Raw genomic sequence first — 16,638 nt, forward strand, 5'->3', positions numbered from 1 at the left:
GCTTTGCCAAATTATCATCAGGTTTATTTACTTTATAATACTGAACGGCTCTTAATTTTAGATGAATCTAAAAAAGTATCTACAGATTCATCTGATGTAGTTTCTCTTATCAATTGTATTTCTTTTCTTATACAGCAAGTTGGATTAGTTGTATATAGCATTTCTAAATTCTAAGTAACATAGGCACATAGGAAAATTGGAAAATATCCTTGTCCGTTGAGTATGACTATTGTGACACCTGGATCTGTGGGAGTACCTGGGTCAGTGTCCTGGGGCCACTTTCTGCAGTCTTTGGGGCAAACAAAGCAGTCTCAGAAGTCTCTCTCTTAAAGGCTAGTATCTGCCATGTATTCTGTTACGCAGTCTTTGGTAAGTTCAACTATGGCTCTCGCACACCCTTAGTAAATTAAAGTAACGACACCTGGTGCACGAAGGTAGAGGATCGGCCGTCTCACAAACAGTCCAGCAGAAAGAATCGCAAGGCACACAGGATAATTGCAAGCAAGCTGCCTTGCGTGTTTATTGCGCAGTGCACTTCGCAATAAACACGCAAGGCAGCTTGCTTGCAATTATCCTGTGTGCCTTAGGATTCTTTCTGCTGCAGTCTTTGGTAAGCACACACAAAAACAAGGAAAAATAAATACTTGCATCAGAGCGCTGGCTGTATCAGTTGGCAGCTCCTGCTTGCCCTCTGAAGAGGAACTAACCATCCTCAAAAGCTCAGTGCATAGTTACCTTTTGTCTTGAATTATGCCCTACATAAACCATCAACCTGTAAAATGATGTATTCTTGGCCTTTTTTCTTTCATCTTAAATGGGCTGCCCAGTGCTGATATATGTGTGTTTGTGTCAGTACTACAAATTGAGTTAGAAAGAGCTCAAGCAACATCTTTCTTTGCCTTCTGTACAAATTGTAACCAATGTTACTTCTATCTGCCATTACATTTCCTTTTGGCCTTGTGCACAAAATATGATCTTTTGTGCGTACTTTTTAAACTTACACAAAAATTTGATGTAGACTTTTAAACTTTTAAAATTGTAGAGAGCTGTCAAAATAAATATCAAATTGTGTTTTTCCGATATAAATCTTTATTTATTAAAATCCAAAAGGTCTCACTATTTTCTGAAAACTACTTCGACCAAATCAGCATGGACTTCCCCCCCTATTTATCAATACATTTTTTTCTTGTACAGAAAAAGCCGAATCTTATGATTTTTTCGGATTTTGTGCCCAAAAGCTACGATTTTTTCATTAAAAAAAAACCAGTACAACTCTGAAAATCTTCCAATTTTTAATGGGACATCTGCCATTGACTTTTACATTTTGTCGACAGGTCTGAAGTGGAGTACTTTTCAGACTTTAAACACCATCAGACATTAATAAATCCAGAAAAAATTGTATTTTCCCCTTTAAAAATCTGACTAGAAAAATTTGGAGCTTAAGAAATACTGTACCTCCCTGAGTGTGAATTTATTCAGCCAGTTTATTTCCCATTAACTGCTCAGCACTAATCAGCCCTCATAGATAAAGCTCCTCTATGACTCAACAACAACAAGAGACCATCCAATATGCGGAGGCTTATTTATTAAAGGTCAGATTTTAGTGGTTTTTGAAACCACGACTAAACTCTAAAACCACAATTATCATTGAATTTATTATGGGATCAGAATATAAAAAGTACGAATAATAATAACATTTGTGGTTTTCTGATAATTCCTAGTCCTAAAAGTCAGAATTGATTTGAAGTGATCCAATCAGATCAAGGCAGCTCCCATTGACTTCTATAGGACCATGACAATATTTACTTGACAAGTTTTGTCTTAGAGGTTTAGTGGGTTTTACAGTTAATAAATCTTGAACTTTAAAGCTTTTTAGAAACAAAGAAAACCATAAATTTTTCAATAACCATGGAAAAAGTCACAATTTGATTGTTAATTAATGGGCCCCTTAGTGTCAGGAGGAATCCAAGATGACCGATATTGCGGGGCCGATTTAATAGCATTCGGATTTATATTTTTTTTTACAAACTATAAGACTATTATACAAAACTGTGCAAAGTAAAAGTCCCACAGGAATCAGTGGGAGCTGCACTGATACTATTGGACCTTTTTTTAAATGATTGTCCAAAAAACTTACATTTTTAGAGGTTTTCAAATTTCTTTAGTGAATGTCTGTTTTTTTTTTAATGCGCTTTTCAAATTCAGATCTTTTAATAGCTTTTATGGAATTGATGGTTTTATAGTTAAAGACAGAGCCAGGAGTACAGATACTAATAGAACAGAAAACTGGTACTGCTTTTAGTGGTATTAACATTTACAAATAACCTTAAAAACTATTGAATATAATTGCTTAGAATAATACCTTACTGGATAAATGTACAATATTGTATACTGTATACAATAACCAAGAACACACACAGCAGGAAAGTGCTTTTCAATTTGTATTACTCACAATAGTATAACATCTAGGGGCAAATTTATCAAGGGTCAAAGTGAAAATTAAAATTTTCAAATTCGATTTTTTTATGGCCAAAACTGTCAAATTTGACTAGGGAATTGTTAAAATTCAATTCGAGTTTTTAAAACTGACCCTTTAAGAATTCGAATTTGACTATTCACCACCATAAACCTGCCAAATTGCTGTTTTAGCCTATGGGGGATGTCCTGGGATAAATTTGGAGTTGTTTGCAGCCTTCCTAAAAAGTTTAAAAAAACTCCCATGACCCTTGATAAATCTGCATCTAGGGGCTGATTCATTAAGGGTCGAATATCGAGGGTTAATTAACCCTCGATATTCGACTAGGAATTGAAATCCTTCGACTTCGAATATCGAAGTCGAAGGATTTAGATTTAGGATTTTTAGTTCGAATCCTTTGATTCGAAGTCGTAGTCGTAGTCGAAGGTGGAAGTAGCCCATTCGATGGTCGAAGTAGCCCAAAAAATACTTCGAAATTCAAAGCTTTTTTACTTCGAATCCTTCACTCAAATTTAGTGAATTGGCCCCTTCGTGTCATGTTTAAAGTCACCAGAGCACATGACAGAATAAATGTAGTGCCAACTTCATATATAACACTTTTCTTTGTAGGAAATCAATTGTTGTTGGTTGGGGGAGACTCTCCAAGCATTCATTAAAATTTGCCCATGTACACCATTTATTTTATACTGCTTTTTAAAATTGTTTTTCAGCACAAGCTATTTACACAGTTTGATAAATAGGCCCTTTATGGCATTAATTAAAAAAATGTAAACCACTTCCTTGCTCATCTTACCCTTTCTGTTTTGAATTTTAAAAATTCTACTTATGGTTTTATCTGTAGTTCATATTAAATAGTTTAATGTTGATGCTATATTATAGAAATTTACAGGAACATAAAACAAACATAATTAATTAATCCTTCTTGGATTCAATATTAAAAAATGACTTTATAAATAGTAAAAAAAAAAACGTATTGGTTAAAAGGGTTTTACTTGGAAATGTATTCAGAGAAGAATGTGTCTGGAAAAGAGACCACATCCATTAAATCTTTGTTTACATTACATCATCTCATTTATCATTCAATGTTCTGTGTCAACGCTTGCTTTTAACAAGTCACTTTGGCTGTGCAATATCATATTTTGTGTCCATCTCTATTTGTATGGGTGAACTTTGTGTTTACAAGGCTAAATAACACATTCTGTGTTTTAAAACATTTATCAGATCAGCTGGATAGAAGTGTTTGGACTTGAGAATTCTTGCGATTGTAATTTACTGTACATGTGTGGAATCTATAAGGTACTTTTAATGAAGTAGAGCAAACCACACTAAAATAATAAAGAATTGCACGTTTAAATAGGACTCTCTCATATTCCTATGTTTCAAAACTTTCTGGATAAATGGCTTCCTAGTACTAGATCCTATGCTCATATATTGCTTTTCAGATTTCACATTAGGTTTCACATAATAATTATAGGATTGTAATTTTCCATCTGCTGGTATTAGTTTTTATTTTAGTGGTTGCTTTTCATTGCACACACAAGCCCCTGCTCTTCAGAATTAATTTTTAAAAAGGACATGTGGTAAGATCAATAAATTCAAAAAATGTGGGTTAATGTGGTAGTAAAAGCAATACAGAAGTGATCGTCATTTAAAACTGGCAAAATGTTTCATAATAACATTTGTGAACTTCTGATTATGAGTAATGCATTAACCTTTTGCACCTATAGACTATCATAACTATTGTGGACTATAAGTAATACAGTTTCATACAAATCCATATGTAGGACAGCATTCTGTAGGAGCTTACATTTTTCACTATTTGAGTATTTGGTAACGTTGTCTAACGTATGCATAATACAAGTTCAAGGGAGTGTCTGTTAGTGTTCATGCAGAGAGCACTTCTGCCCAGGATCTGGTTATATATTGCACTTCACATTGGATAAAAAATCTGGTGCAGGGAGCAGTGATGGGTGTAGGGCAACCCTTTCCTTACTGCCAACTATAGGTAACTACAGGGGCCTGTTTGCCTGCTTCCATTACTTTCCAAAACTTGCACAAGTTCAACAGTGTCTATGTAAATGAAACCTACCTAACTGCTAGTTGCACTAAGAGTTTTTTTTATGTAAATTTGCACAGTTATGGGATCAATTAACCAATGCTAGGGACCTGGGGTTTTCCAGATATGGCATTTTAGATTTGGTCTGCTAAAACTCATCAAATAAACCAAAAGGGTTGTTTTGACACCAGTAGGGATTCATGCAGCTTTGTTACCATCAAGGTTTATTACAGGAAAAAAGGGAATTATTTTTTAAAAATTAGAATTAAATATTTAAAAAAAAGATCTTTCTGGATAACAGCTTTCCATATAAGGGATCTCATACCTACATTTTCTTACCAGCCAACCTCTTCTTAAAGCTAATATATCTGCCAGTACAACCACTTCAGGAAGAAAACAATTTCACAGTTCTCACTATTTAAAACCCTTTTTGAATATTAAGATGGAACCTCTTTTCTTATAATCACAGATGTGAGGTAGATAAATAGAGGTAGATAAATAGATGCAAGCAGCCGCTAAATAAGGCCTGGATAGTAGTGAAAAAATTCACCATGTACAGAATTGCAGTGCCGGTGAAAATGCGTCAAATTTCTCCATGTGGCTTGTTTCCCTTTGTGCGCCAAAACAAAAAGGTCAAAAGAAAAATAAATACGTGCCAAACACATATGTAATTTGATCCTTCCATATCAACCAAAGGTATCTGAGCCATCCCACTATATATAAAGACATACACATAACTATATGGTTTATTTATTTAATGTGGGATACAAAGCACCTGTATCCCTCATTATTATTATCTGTTGGTGGTCAGATTTATTATTAGCTGTGCCTGTGTTTATAAGCTAGTAGTAAAATATAATCTATAGATGGTACTTTTGGCTTAAACAGCAACATAGTATAGTAGTAGATACCATTACCAGTCAAACAGACGTAATGTAAAAAAATAGCAGACATGTTTTTAAGAAATTGCCAACATGAGAGCCTAGTGGATAGGAGATCCTCTAACAACATATAGTGTATAGCAGTGAAAAATGCACGTCATTTTGCCCTTACAATTTTTATTGGTAGGCCCAGAGCAGAAACAAGGTGCCAAGAAAAAAAATGCCCATAGACTCGAATGTAGTTTGCTACAAAAATGAAGCGGAGCACCAAAACCGTTTTGCAAATTTGTTGCACATCACTGTTTCCTAGCGGTGTGTTTTTATTTCTGCTTGTGCAAAGCCTTTAAAAGTAAAACTTTGTATACAACCCTTAAAGGAACTGTTCAGTGTAAAAATTAATACTGGGTAAATAGATTGACTTCCAAATAAAAAAATATTTCTAATACAGTTAGTTAGTAAAAATGTAATGTATAAAGGCAGGAGTGACTGGATGTCTAACATAACAGAACAGAACACTACTTCCTGCTTTTCAGCTTTCTAACTCTGAGTTAGTAAGCGACTTTAAGGGGGACCACATGTGACATAACTGTTCAGTGAGTTTGCAATTGATCCTTAGCATGCAGGTCAGATTTAAAAAGCAACAATTATGACCCATGTGCCCTCCCTTCCCCAAGTCACTGATTGCTTACTGTAGTATCTGGTAACTAATCAGTGGAAACAAAGAAAGCTGCAAAGCAGGAAGTGTTCTATATATATATATATTCGACATCTGGTCACTCCAGCCTTTCTAGATTACATTTTTGGATAACTAATCTTGGCTAATATTAAAAACATTTCTATCCTATCTATTTGCCTAGTTTTTATTTTGAACAATTCCTTTAAAGATAAACGCTAAATAGAATTTTAAGTTTTGCCAAGAATAGTGCTTAAAACCTAACAAAGAGAGTAACGGCCTATTCACTAATAGTCAAATTCAGGTTTTTTTCCCATGAATGTTGAAAAATGTGTGATTTTGCAATATTTCTTGAATCTTTCTTTTCTTAAAAGCTCTAAAAAGTCAAGATTTATCAAGTGTAAAAATCACGAAACCCACTAATGCTAAACGTCTCCATGTAAAAGTTGTCGAGGTCCTAGAGAAGTCAATGGGAGCTACTCTGATCTTATTGGGATGCTTTTAATCAATTCGGACATTTAGGGGCAGATTTATCAAGGGTCGAATTTCGAAGTTGAAAATACTTCGAAATTGACCATCGAATTGAATTACTTTGACTTCGAATATCGAAGTCAAAGTTTTTCATCGAATTCGCCCATTTGCGGTCAAAGTAAAATCGTTGGATCGAACGAAGGATTTCAGCGATGGAACGAACAATTTTACTTTGACTTCAAAAAACTTCAGAAAACTGCTCTAGAAGGTCCCCATAGGCTAACATAGCACTTTGGCAGGTTTAATTTGGCAAAGTATTGAAGTCTATGTTTTTTAAAGAGACAGTACTTCGATTATCGAATGGTCGAATATGTAAACTATTTTACTTCGAATCGAGTTCGAAGTTGAAGTCGAAGTCATAGTATCCTATTCGATGGTCGAAGTTTCCAAATAATTACTTTGAATTTTAAATTTTTTATCTTCGAAAATTCCCTTTAATTCACTTCGACCCTTGATAAATCTACCCCTTAAAGATTTTTTTTTTTAGCTAAGAATTGTCCTAAAAAAAACATGAATTTCTACAGGTTTTCAATGTATTCATATTTTTTAGCACATTGTTCAGTGTTTTTTTTCATTTGTACTTTTTATATTTGGATCTTTTATAAATTTCCATAACAAGGAAACCATACATTAAAACCCCAATAATTTATAATGTGATTCCTGACTCTACTTGTCTCCTAACATGAGCTGCTATTTTACAAAAATAATTCTATGCAACTAAGAAAAGTATATAGTTCATGATCACTGTTTTTTTATGTGCAATGAATGCATATAGATTTGCAAAACAAGCCTGCACACTGCTTATCAGTAGAGTTTAAATCCATAATTTACACAAAGTAATTGAATCCCATTGATCCAAATCATTTGCATCATTTGTATGCAGACGAAAATAAAGCTTTTAAAATAAACAAAACTGTCTAATTTGTTTGTTAATACAGTTTTTCTATATTGCTCACAAGAGCAGTAATCATATTTTCTTGTTCCTTGTGCAATAGATGAGGGGAAAATAAAACATAATACCAGCTTAGAAAAGGAAACAGATCCAAAAAAACACAGAAAATGAGCCTGGTATCTAGATGAAAGTGTAATAATGCCACTGATAAAGAATGCATAACAAAGATTCAATTTGCCTCCGGTGATTGTTCTTATTTAGAAGATATTAAACATCAGTGCCCACAAATGCATTATTTTTTTATCCTGACTTGAACTAAGTAGAGCTTAATATATGTATAAAATGTACATGCAATACCAATAAGCTTTCCTTTGTTCTGGTTGTTAACATAAAATGAAGCCTCCAAAAATTGAAGGGGAACATTTTTAAATCAGATGTGCAGCAATCAAAAAGATTTCAAAAGAAGATTAAAATAGCTCAGATGCAATCAGTGAAATGGATCTGATTTTTCTCTACGTTTAAATATTTTTTTCTATAACTGCCACTACCCTACTACAACATGGTGCTAGTGCCTTGGATGTGTTCAGCTGGCTCCATATATTCTCTTTATATATTCACACTGCACCACTGTCTGAGCAAAAGTAAACAGGTAGTGTTGTTTCTGCTTATGCTGCTGCACTATGTCATTCTAGAAAAACTAAAATCGTATGGTAGCACAGTTTTCCACTGACTATTATAGGGTTGCTACATTTTCTCGCCCCCCCCCACCCACCCAGGGGGCATGGCTGTGATGTTACAGGGGTAAGGACAATGACAGGGTGGGGAGATGATGTTGCAGGGTAATGACGCGGCAATCATCAATTGGCCAGTCGCCACATCAAAGGGGAATCCTGCCTGGTTTTCCTAAATTAGAAAACTGGGCAGCAGTTCACACGCAGGCAGCTCTTCTGAAAACCGGGCTGTCCGGGTCAAAACTGGAAGGGTGGCAACCCTAGACTATTATCATTTTATTTATTCATTATTTTTATATATTTAGGGGCAGATTTACTAAGCTCGAGTGAAGAATTCGAATTTAGAAGTATTTTTTTGGGTACTTCCACCATCGAATGGGTCAAATTCGATCGAAACGAATGATTCGAACGATTCAAAGTAGAAATCGTTCGACTATTCAACCATTCGATAGTCGAAGTACTGTCTCTTTGAAAAATACTTCGACTTCATACTTCGCCACTTTAAACCTACCGAGGTTAAATGTTAGCCTATGGGGACCTTCCCCAGCACTTTTCTACGTTTTTTGTGGTAGAATAAAAATCGTTCGATCGATCACTTAAAATCGTTCAAAAATTTTATAGTTCGTAGTATTTGCGGTAAATCCTTCGAATTCGATATTCGAATTTGAAGGATTTTACTTTGAGGGTCGAATTCGAGTGTTTATTTACCCTCGAAATTCAACCCTTGATAAATGTGCCCCTACATGTCAGATAAGACAGTTGCATTTCTTCCACAGAATCCGATATATCCGATACATTTTTCAAGCAGACTGAAACATGCAAAGAGAGCCATAGGAGGCACAGGGCGCAATGGGGACCTGTCCTTACTGCATGCTCTATGACCCTGTGGCATTCTGTGAGAGCAGCAATAACATCAGTTACTGCCTGTTAGTGAGCTATTGTGAGAGCACATGTGCTGGTATTAGTGCTGAGATGCATCAAAATAGAATAAATATTGAATTGTGTATTTACTATTAGAAGTTACTTTGGCCTTGCACTGTTATATCCATGCTTATTGTGCCAGAAATGGCTAAAAACAAGTTTATTTCTCACATCAGCCTTGGGTGCTTTTTGAATATGATAAGAATATAAAACATATCTGGCTCCTTTCTCTTGTTCATTGCTGTCTATTGGAGCTGACAACAAGAAATTACCAAATCTGCTTCTCTTCCTAAACAGAATATAACCCTTGGGCAAGACATATAATGCTGTGACAGAAATCACACAAGTTCCAAAAAATATAGGAATCCAGCATTCGTCTGTGATCATTATTTATTGAGCTTTTCATTTCATTGCTTTTTAATATGTCTCCCACACCGAATTTTTCTCACTGGATGTTTTTATTCTATCCACTAAACTAAAAAAATATTTTACTATGAAAATTAAAAATATTGTCAATTTTTATTCTCCGTGTGTTCTGCAAATATAATTTGGCCTTGTAAATATTACAAAATATCAAACAAAAAAAAATATTATAGCCAAATACAGATACTAACTTTACCCCCATGTCTCTTTTTCTTTGGTGTCCACCTGCTGAGGAGAGTGGCTCTGCTTGAGATCCAGTGACATAAAGACCCCAGTAAAGAAAGTCTATAAAAGTGGTGAGCTCTTAGTGAAATCTTGGAACAGGGACTCTGTGAACCACAACTAATTAAGATAGTGGTAGGCGAGTTTCTGTTGTAGTGCACAGACAGCTATATATATATATAATTTGCTAGCGTTTCCACCCGCAAGGACATCGCTGATTTACTACCAGGTGCAGGCACCAATTCGCTAGCGAAAGAGACTGGTGCAAGCAGTCATTTGCACTCTATCGCCAGGCGACTTTTCGCTCTGACGAATGGTTGTTACTCCACAAATTCACTAAAGTGTGGATTTTACTGAACATTACCACTTTCGCCAGAGTTGCCTTCGCCACCTTAGACCAGGCAAAGTGCATTAAAGTAGCTAGATCTTCCTCAATCTTCTGTCACTTACATCATATTCTGTGAGCCAAAAATGCATCAAATTCCAAAAAACGCTGGCGTCTTTTCCTTTTTTCAGCCTGATTGCCAGATCTAACTTAAACCTTTTTTTGGATAACCGGTTTTCCCCATACATTTGCAAACATATGGAACATTAATTTTACAGTGGGCACATGTGTAGGGCATTAGTATAACTCTATTGTCTTTATTAAGGTTCCCAGGACATGTGTTTTAAAAAGTGTAATTTGTAAGTAAATATTTAACATAAAGATGCCCATACAACTTTAAATTTCTCGCCCTATGCAAATTGACCTGAGTGCAAGATCCCTAGCGAAGTTTCGCTAGGCAGAAATGAACTATGAAATGCTCACATTGCCAAAATAACGCTAGAGGAAAGTCGTCAGTGTTCGGCACCCACGACTAAACTCTGCATTTTAATGAATTGGCATAGTCTGAGCACATTTGTGCCTGGCAAAGTGTAGTGATGTGACTTCATAAAGGGGGACCGCTCCAAGTTCACACTCCCTATTTGCTGCTCCAATCGGGTGCTCTGTCCGCAGGGTCCCCACTGCTAAAACTCACTTAGACATCAAGAAAGAAGGACGGCACTCCGGTACATGGAATATACATTTATTCCAGGTTCATACAAGGATCCAACGGCCCAAGTGTAGTGATGGGTACGAAGCAGTCGCTGGTGACAATTTGCCCATTAGTGAATCTGCCCCCAAGAGTGCTACCCGAAATATTAGCTTTATTTGCTTTAATAAACACACTGTGTGGCAGATTTATCAAGGGTCGAATTTCGAAGTACAAAAAACTTCGAAATTTCGACCATCAAATTAAAAAACTTTGAATTCGAATATCAAATTCGTAGTTTTTTCAGCAAATTTGGCAATCCTACGATCGAATAAAAATTGGTTGATCGAACGATTAAATCGTTTGAATCGAACGAAAATGTTGTAGAAGGTCCCCATAGGCTAACATAGCAATTGGGATGGTTTAATTTGGCGAACTATTGAAGTCGAAGTTTTTTTAAGAGATAGTACTTCAATTAACGAATGGTCGAATTTTCGAACGATTTATACTTCGAATCGAAGTTGAAGTTAATTCAAAGTCGTAGTATCCTATTCGATGGTCGAAGTATCCAAATAATTACTTCGAATTTCTATTTTTTTTACTTCGAAAATTCCCTCAAATTCACTTAGACCCTTAGTAAATCTGTCCCTGTGAGTGTGAATATATATTTATATATATGGAACATGGAGGAACAAAAAAAGAGCATGCCCGGGAGCAGGTAAAATGTGTACAGAATAACGAAAAAAATATATACTCAGCGTATATATATATATATATATATATATATATATATATATATATATATATATATATATATATATATATATATATATATATATATATATATATATATATATATATAGTTTGTTTGTGTGCACTGTGAATCATGCCTTTATATATTATATATACAGTATGTATTACATATCCTGGACCATGACTATGCTATAATTTAACTAGAGCAACTATAGTATAAGCTCTAAATTAATATTCAGAGAGCTGTTTAGACTTTATAAAATATAACAAGAAGATTATTTAGCCAGTCTCACCAGTGAATGTACATAAGTGCAGGTTGCTATTTTAGAGCCTGTGCTAGTAGCTTCATTTGCAGCCGCGGTGCAGTTTTATAGGTGCTAAAGGTAAATGTCACAGATTTCTACAACAAAACACCTTTTATCAGATATAAGAGTATGTTGCTTGGCTACTACATATTTTAGTTTTCACTAGCCCTTACCAGGGGCGTTTTGGGGGCAACTCCTGGCAACTTTAAGAGCTGAATTTCCATTTTTTAAACCGGAAATTCTGCATTTCTAGCAAAGAGATTGCAATTTCAATTAGCAGTTTTAGGTAAGCATGACAGGAAGGGGGGGGGTGGCATTTTGAACGCTGCCTCAGGTGGCATTACATAATGAAACACGCCTGGCCCTTACATTGAATAGTTAAAGGTTACTGATGTGTTTACCAAGGAGGAATGTTTCTATAAAAATGATCTATTATAAAAGAGTAGTGTGTAACTTGAACAGAACATCTTGTATCTCAACACATTTTAAGGCAAAAAAAGGAGGCATTGCAGAGTTTTAAATGGAGAGAAAGGAGAAAGTTATGATATTCAAAATTTGGGGATGTGTTCATAAAATGTTTTTTTAAATGTGGTTTATTCTTATAAATAGATAATTTACAGAAAACAACCAGTTAATTTTATTGATTCATGTTAATCACCCCCTTCATTATATGATGTTTTTACTTTGACTTCTTGCTTCAAATTGTTTTGAACTCAGGTATGGGGATAGTCATTGTTTTACTCCTTAATTGAAAGAAGTGATCAGAGGTCTTACTAGTTAAAGTGAACTGCAAGTAAAATAATCTTTTCTTCAGCGTGTTTCCCTGTAGTGCATAGCACAGGCCATGTGTTACCCATATAGAAGAGATCTTTTAAGGGGATGGTCTAATGAAAAACAAATTTATACACAATAAAATAATGTATTTTTAAGCAACTTTTCAATATATATGTTCAATAGTTAATTATTTGTAAATACACAATAAGGTTGAAAAGTAGTATTTTTTTGTTATACCTATTAACTAATCGGTTATACTGTGCAAGAAGTCTTTTCCAACTGCTACTATGAGTGGCAGCATCTATATTTCATTAAGAGGGAACATTTTAAAAATTCCTGGACTGTCTGGGCTGTGTATATAAATAATCATTATTAAAATTAGCCAAATCAATAATGAATATGTAACAGTCATCGTGACAGGTATCATCATATACATAAAAAATTATTAGGCAGCTGGCTCTCCCTCTCCTTCCCTTCATATTGCTTTCTACTCTGCTACCTGCTGATGATCAAATTTTGAAATTCTACAATGAAAGCTATAAAAATTAATCACTAACAGCTGCTTCCAAGTGGGCTTCCCTTTGATTTTGAGTGTAATCCACTTTTATCTGGGCACTGTAAGAGGAATTACCTGTGGTAGGTCTTCTTGTGTTTCTGTTGGCTGCTCTTTTTGTGTACAATTGACAGAAATTATTACCAAACTTTCCACAGGTGTATGAAAACAGACTATTTGTACAGCCTTTAAGCACGGTTTACTGTGTCAGCCAGATTGTCATTATGACCTTTGATATACTGTCTCTGTAATCTTGATCTTAATCTCTTTGTGTTTTTGCAGACAGTTGGAGAAAAGTCTTAGGCATGATTTTAGGCATTGTTTCCTGACACTATCTCTCTGTGGACCACAACCTCACAAGTTATTCTGTGGTTTCCAGGCAGAAACACAAACCCTTTTATCAACTGAATATTATGTTCTGTATCTTCTACATCTCATGCTAAGGCAACAAATTGGTGTAAACTCTTAATCTCCAGGTGTTTTAGGCTTTGTTTACTCAGATGCTATAGTAGTTGGCTGCGCATACAAAACACTGACACTAACTTTTTGTCTACACCTTTTCTAGTTAATTCTAGTTAATACTCTTTAAACAACAAAGTTAAGGTACCCCCTTCCCTGCGTGCCCCTTGTTCAACATTCAATTACCTATAAAAAGTGTGCACATACGTATGGAAATCCTGAAATTCAGGTTATGTAACCTCATTAACATCTTGGTATTAAGAGTTTAGGAACACAGGTAAACTTGAAGAAAAATTTGAATAAATTAACAGGAAGAATAAAACAAATAAGTTGAAGAGGCAACAGGATTTGTATTCCTTCAATGCCTAGAGTTAGGCAGGACACAGAGAACTTGTCATATATACAGTATATAATTTAATGTACAGTTGTTAGCATAGTCATTGTGGGTTAGGATTATCGGTTAAGATGTGTTTCTTTGATCAATATTATTAAACTGTTACCAGTTAGAATGCAAGATAATTATAGCTACATTTGAGTACTGTATTTTACAACTGATGAGGTATGGGAAGAGGCATACTTTCGCTTACTCTGTCAATCTTGCTGCTTTGATCTCACAAGCTATTGATTAATCTTAGTTAAACATTAAGTGGCAGATTTACTAAGGTAAATTCAAATTCGAATTTTCACATTTTTGAATTTTTTTTGGTCAAAACTCACAATTTCGAATTTAAAACCCCCAACTTTAATTTGAATTTGAATGTGAATATCATACCTTGACCCTGGAAACCATTCTAATTCAATATTTTGTCACCTAAAACCTGCCGGGTTCATGTAGAAGTCAATGGCAGAGGTCCATTGAACCATTTGAAGATGTTAATCCTGACATTCAAGTTTTTTATCTGAAAAAATCTTGATTCGAATTTTTGGGTCGTTCCTATTGATGGAATGTTAGGCGTCCAAGTTTTCTCATAAAAAATCTCTCATTTAAGTTGTGAGTACATTCAAATTTATTAGAGTTAAAAAAAAATTACATAACTATAAAATTCAACCTTTGATAAATAATCCCCTTAGATTTCCTTATATTTTTTCATTCCTTGGGATAATAATAATTAAATGCATATTAAAAAATATAAAAATTAAGGTTAAAATGGTTAGAGCTAGATTTCTGTGTATCAAATAAACTGTACTATAAAAAAAGAAAATCAGCATAAGGTAAACACTTTAATAAAGTTGATGATTAATCAACATTTGTTTGCGCAGATAAAACATTTAATTAATATGTTTGAGAATATATGATTATAAGACCCTATACAAAGTGGATGTATTATGTGGTATTTCCTTTTTACCCTTTGAATAAACTTTTTCTCTCCTTCCATTTAATATTCACAAAGTTTGACAGTTTGCATTAAAAGGAGGAACAATATAAAGAATACATTTCAATATACTCCAGGTTCAAGCACCATGCTCTACTGAGAGCTAATTCAGTCAGACCAGAAGATATTTTTTGCTACAAAGACAAAATACACTTCCATTTCTCAATTACAATATGAAATAATTATATATTTATTTATTTATTTTATTAAAAAAATAAATAAAAGACACGGGACAGCGGATACTAGACAATCCCCAGCCCGCTTGAGCGTAATAAAATTCTATTTCACCTCTTGCTCCTGTGTGGTGATTAAAGATGTTGTTATTACAATCATAAACAATGAGGAGTCACAGCCAGTGATATAGAAAGAAAAAGCGAGAGGGGGGAAAGGAAAAAAGGAAACTTATAGGGGGAATAAAAAACGACTAATAAACAAAGATGCTGTCAATTCGGGGTATAGCAATTATAGCAGCTATCTTGAGAAAGGTAGGCTGTTACCCAGACAGAATAAAACAAATTAGGGGTTTGTAGGGATTAGTCATTTCGAATGCTTCTGTAGGCCATCCATGGCATCCAGGAAATAAGTATATTTTTACTGTAGACAACTCGATGCAATTGTGTAAGCAATGACTGCACAATATTTCACAAATTCTCAGTCCTGTCTACTTGAATACCTGTATAGTTAATTTATTTTGTGTAAACCATAAAATATAGCCCATTCCAGGATAGAACGAATATGGATCACAATGAACCAAAAGAAGGAAAATATATTTGACTAATGGTGGCCATACACAGGGAGATCCACTAATTTGGCGATTGAGGTGGGCAATATAGGGCTGATTCGATTATGGGCCCTAGGGTCTAATGATCAGATCAGAATGGAGGCAATACAGACGGTCAGATCGTGGGACCGCATCAATGAACAGATGCGGACACGATCCAACGGGAATTTTTTTACTTTTGGGCAGATATCAATCAGAGAAGCCCGTAGGAGGGCCCCACACATGGGCCAATAAGCTGCCGACTCTGTATGTTGGCAGCTTTTATCAGCCCGTGTATGGGGCCTTAACTCTAGACAAAATTTAGCAATTTTTTAACATCAAACTATTTTGCACAATATAAAATGAAAGATACTTTTGTAAAAGGGGATCTTATTTTTCAACATGCTAGAAAAATTGCATTACTTATATAATTTTAAGATATGGTAGAACTCATTTTCAATGTAAGTGAGTAATATGCAAAGTGCACTGTTTTGGCACTGTACAAATAGCACTTTTGTATACGTGCACCTCCAGGGATCATGAAAGACCCCAGGTATTTCCCAATCAAAATTTTGGAAACATTTCATATTTAGAATATTTTGATACCCAGGCTAAATAATGTTCAAAGGGGAGTTAACGTTTACAGACATTAACATATCTGAAATACTGTATGTTCTTGTTCTAGTTTTAAAAAGAAGCTACATAACATATCTATTGAAACCATTCTTCTCACTTATACTTACATATCTTTTCAGCAATATGCAGATTTTTAAGATCCACAGAGAAGAAATTAAATGTTCATACAATCTATTTAACTGTAATTCTCTCTCTCTGATTGCAAA

This window comes from Xenopus laevis, chromosome 2S (assembly GCF_017654675.1).
Source record: "Xenopus laevis strain J_2021 chromosome 2S, Xenopus_laevis_v10.1, whole genome shotgun sequence".
Classification (NCBI taxonomy): Eukaryota; Metazoa; Chordata; class Amphibia; order Anura; family Pipidae; genus Xenopus; species Xenopus laevis.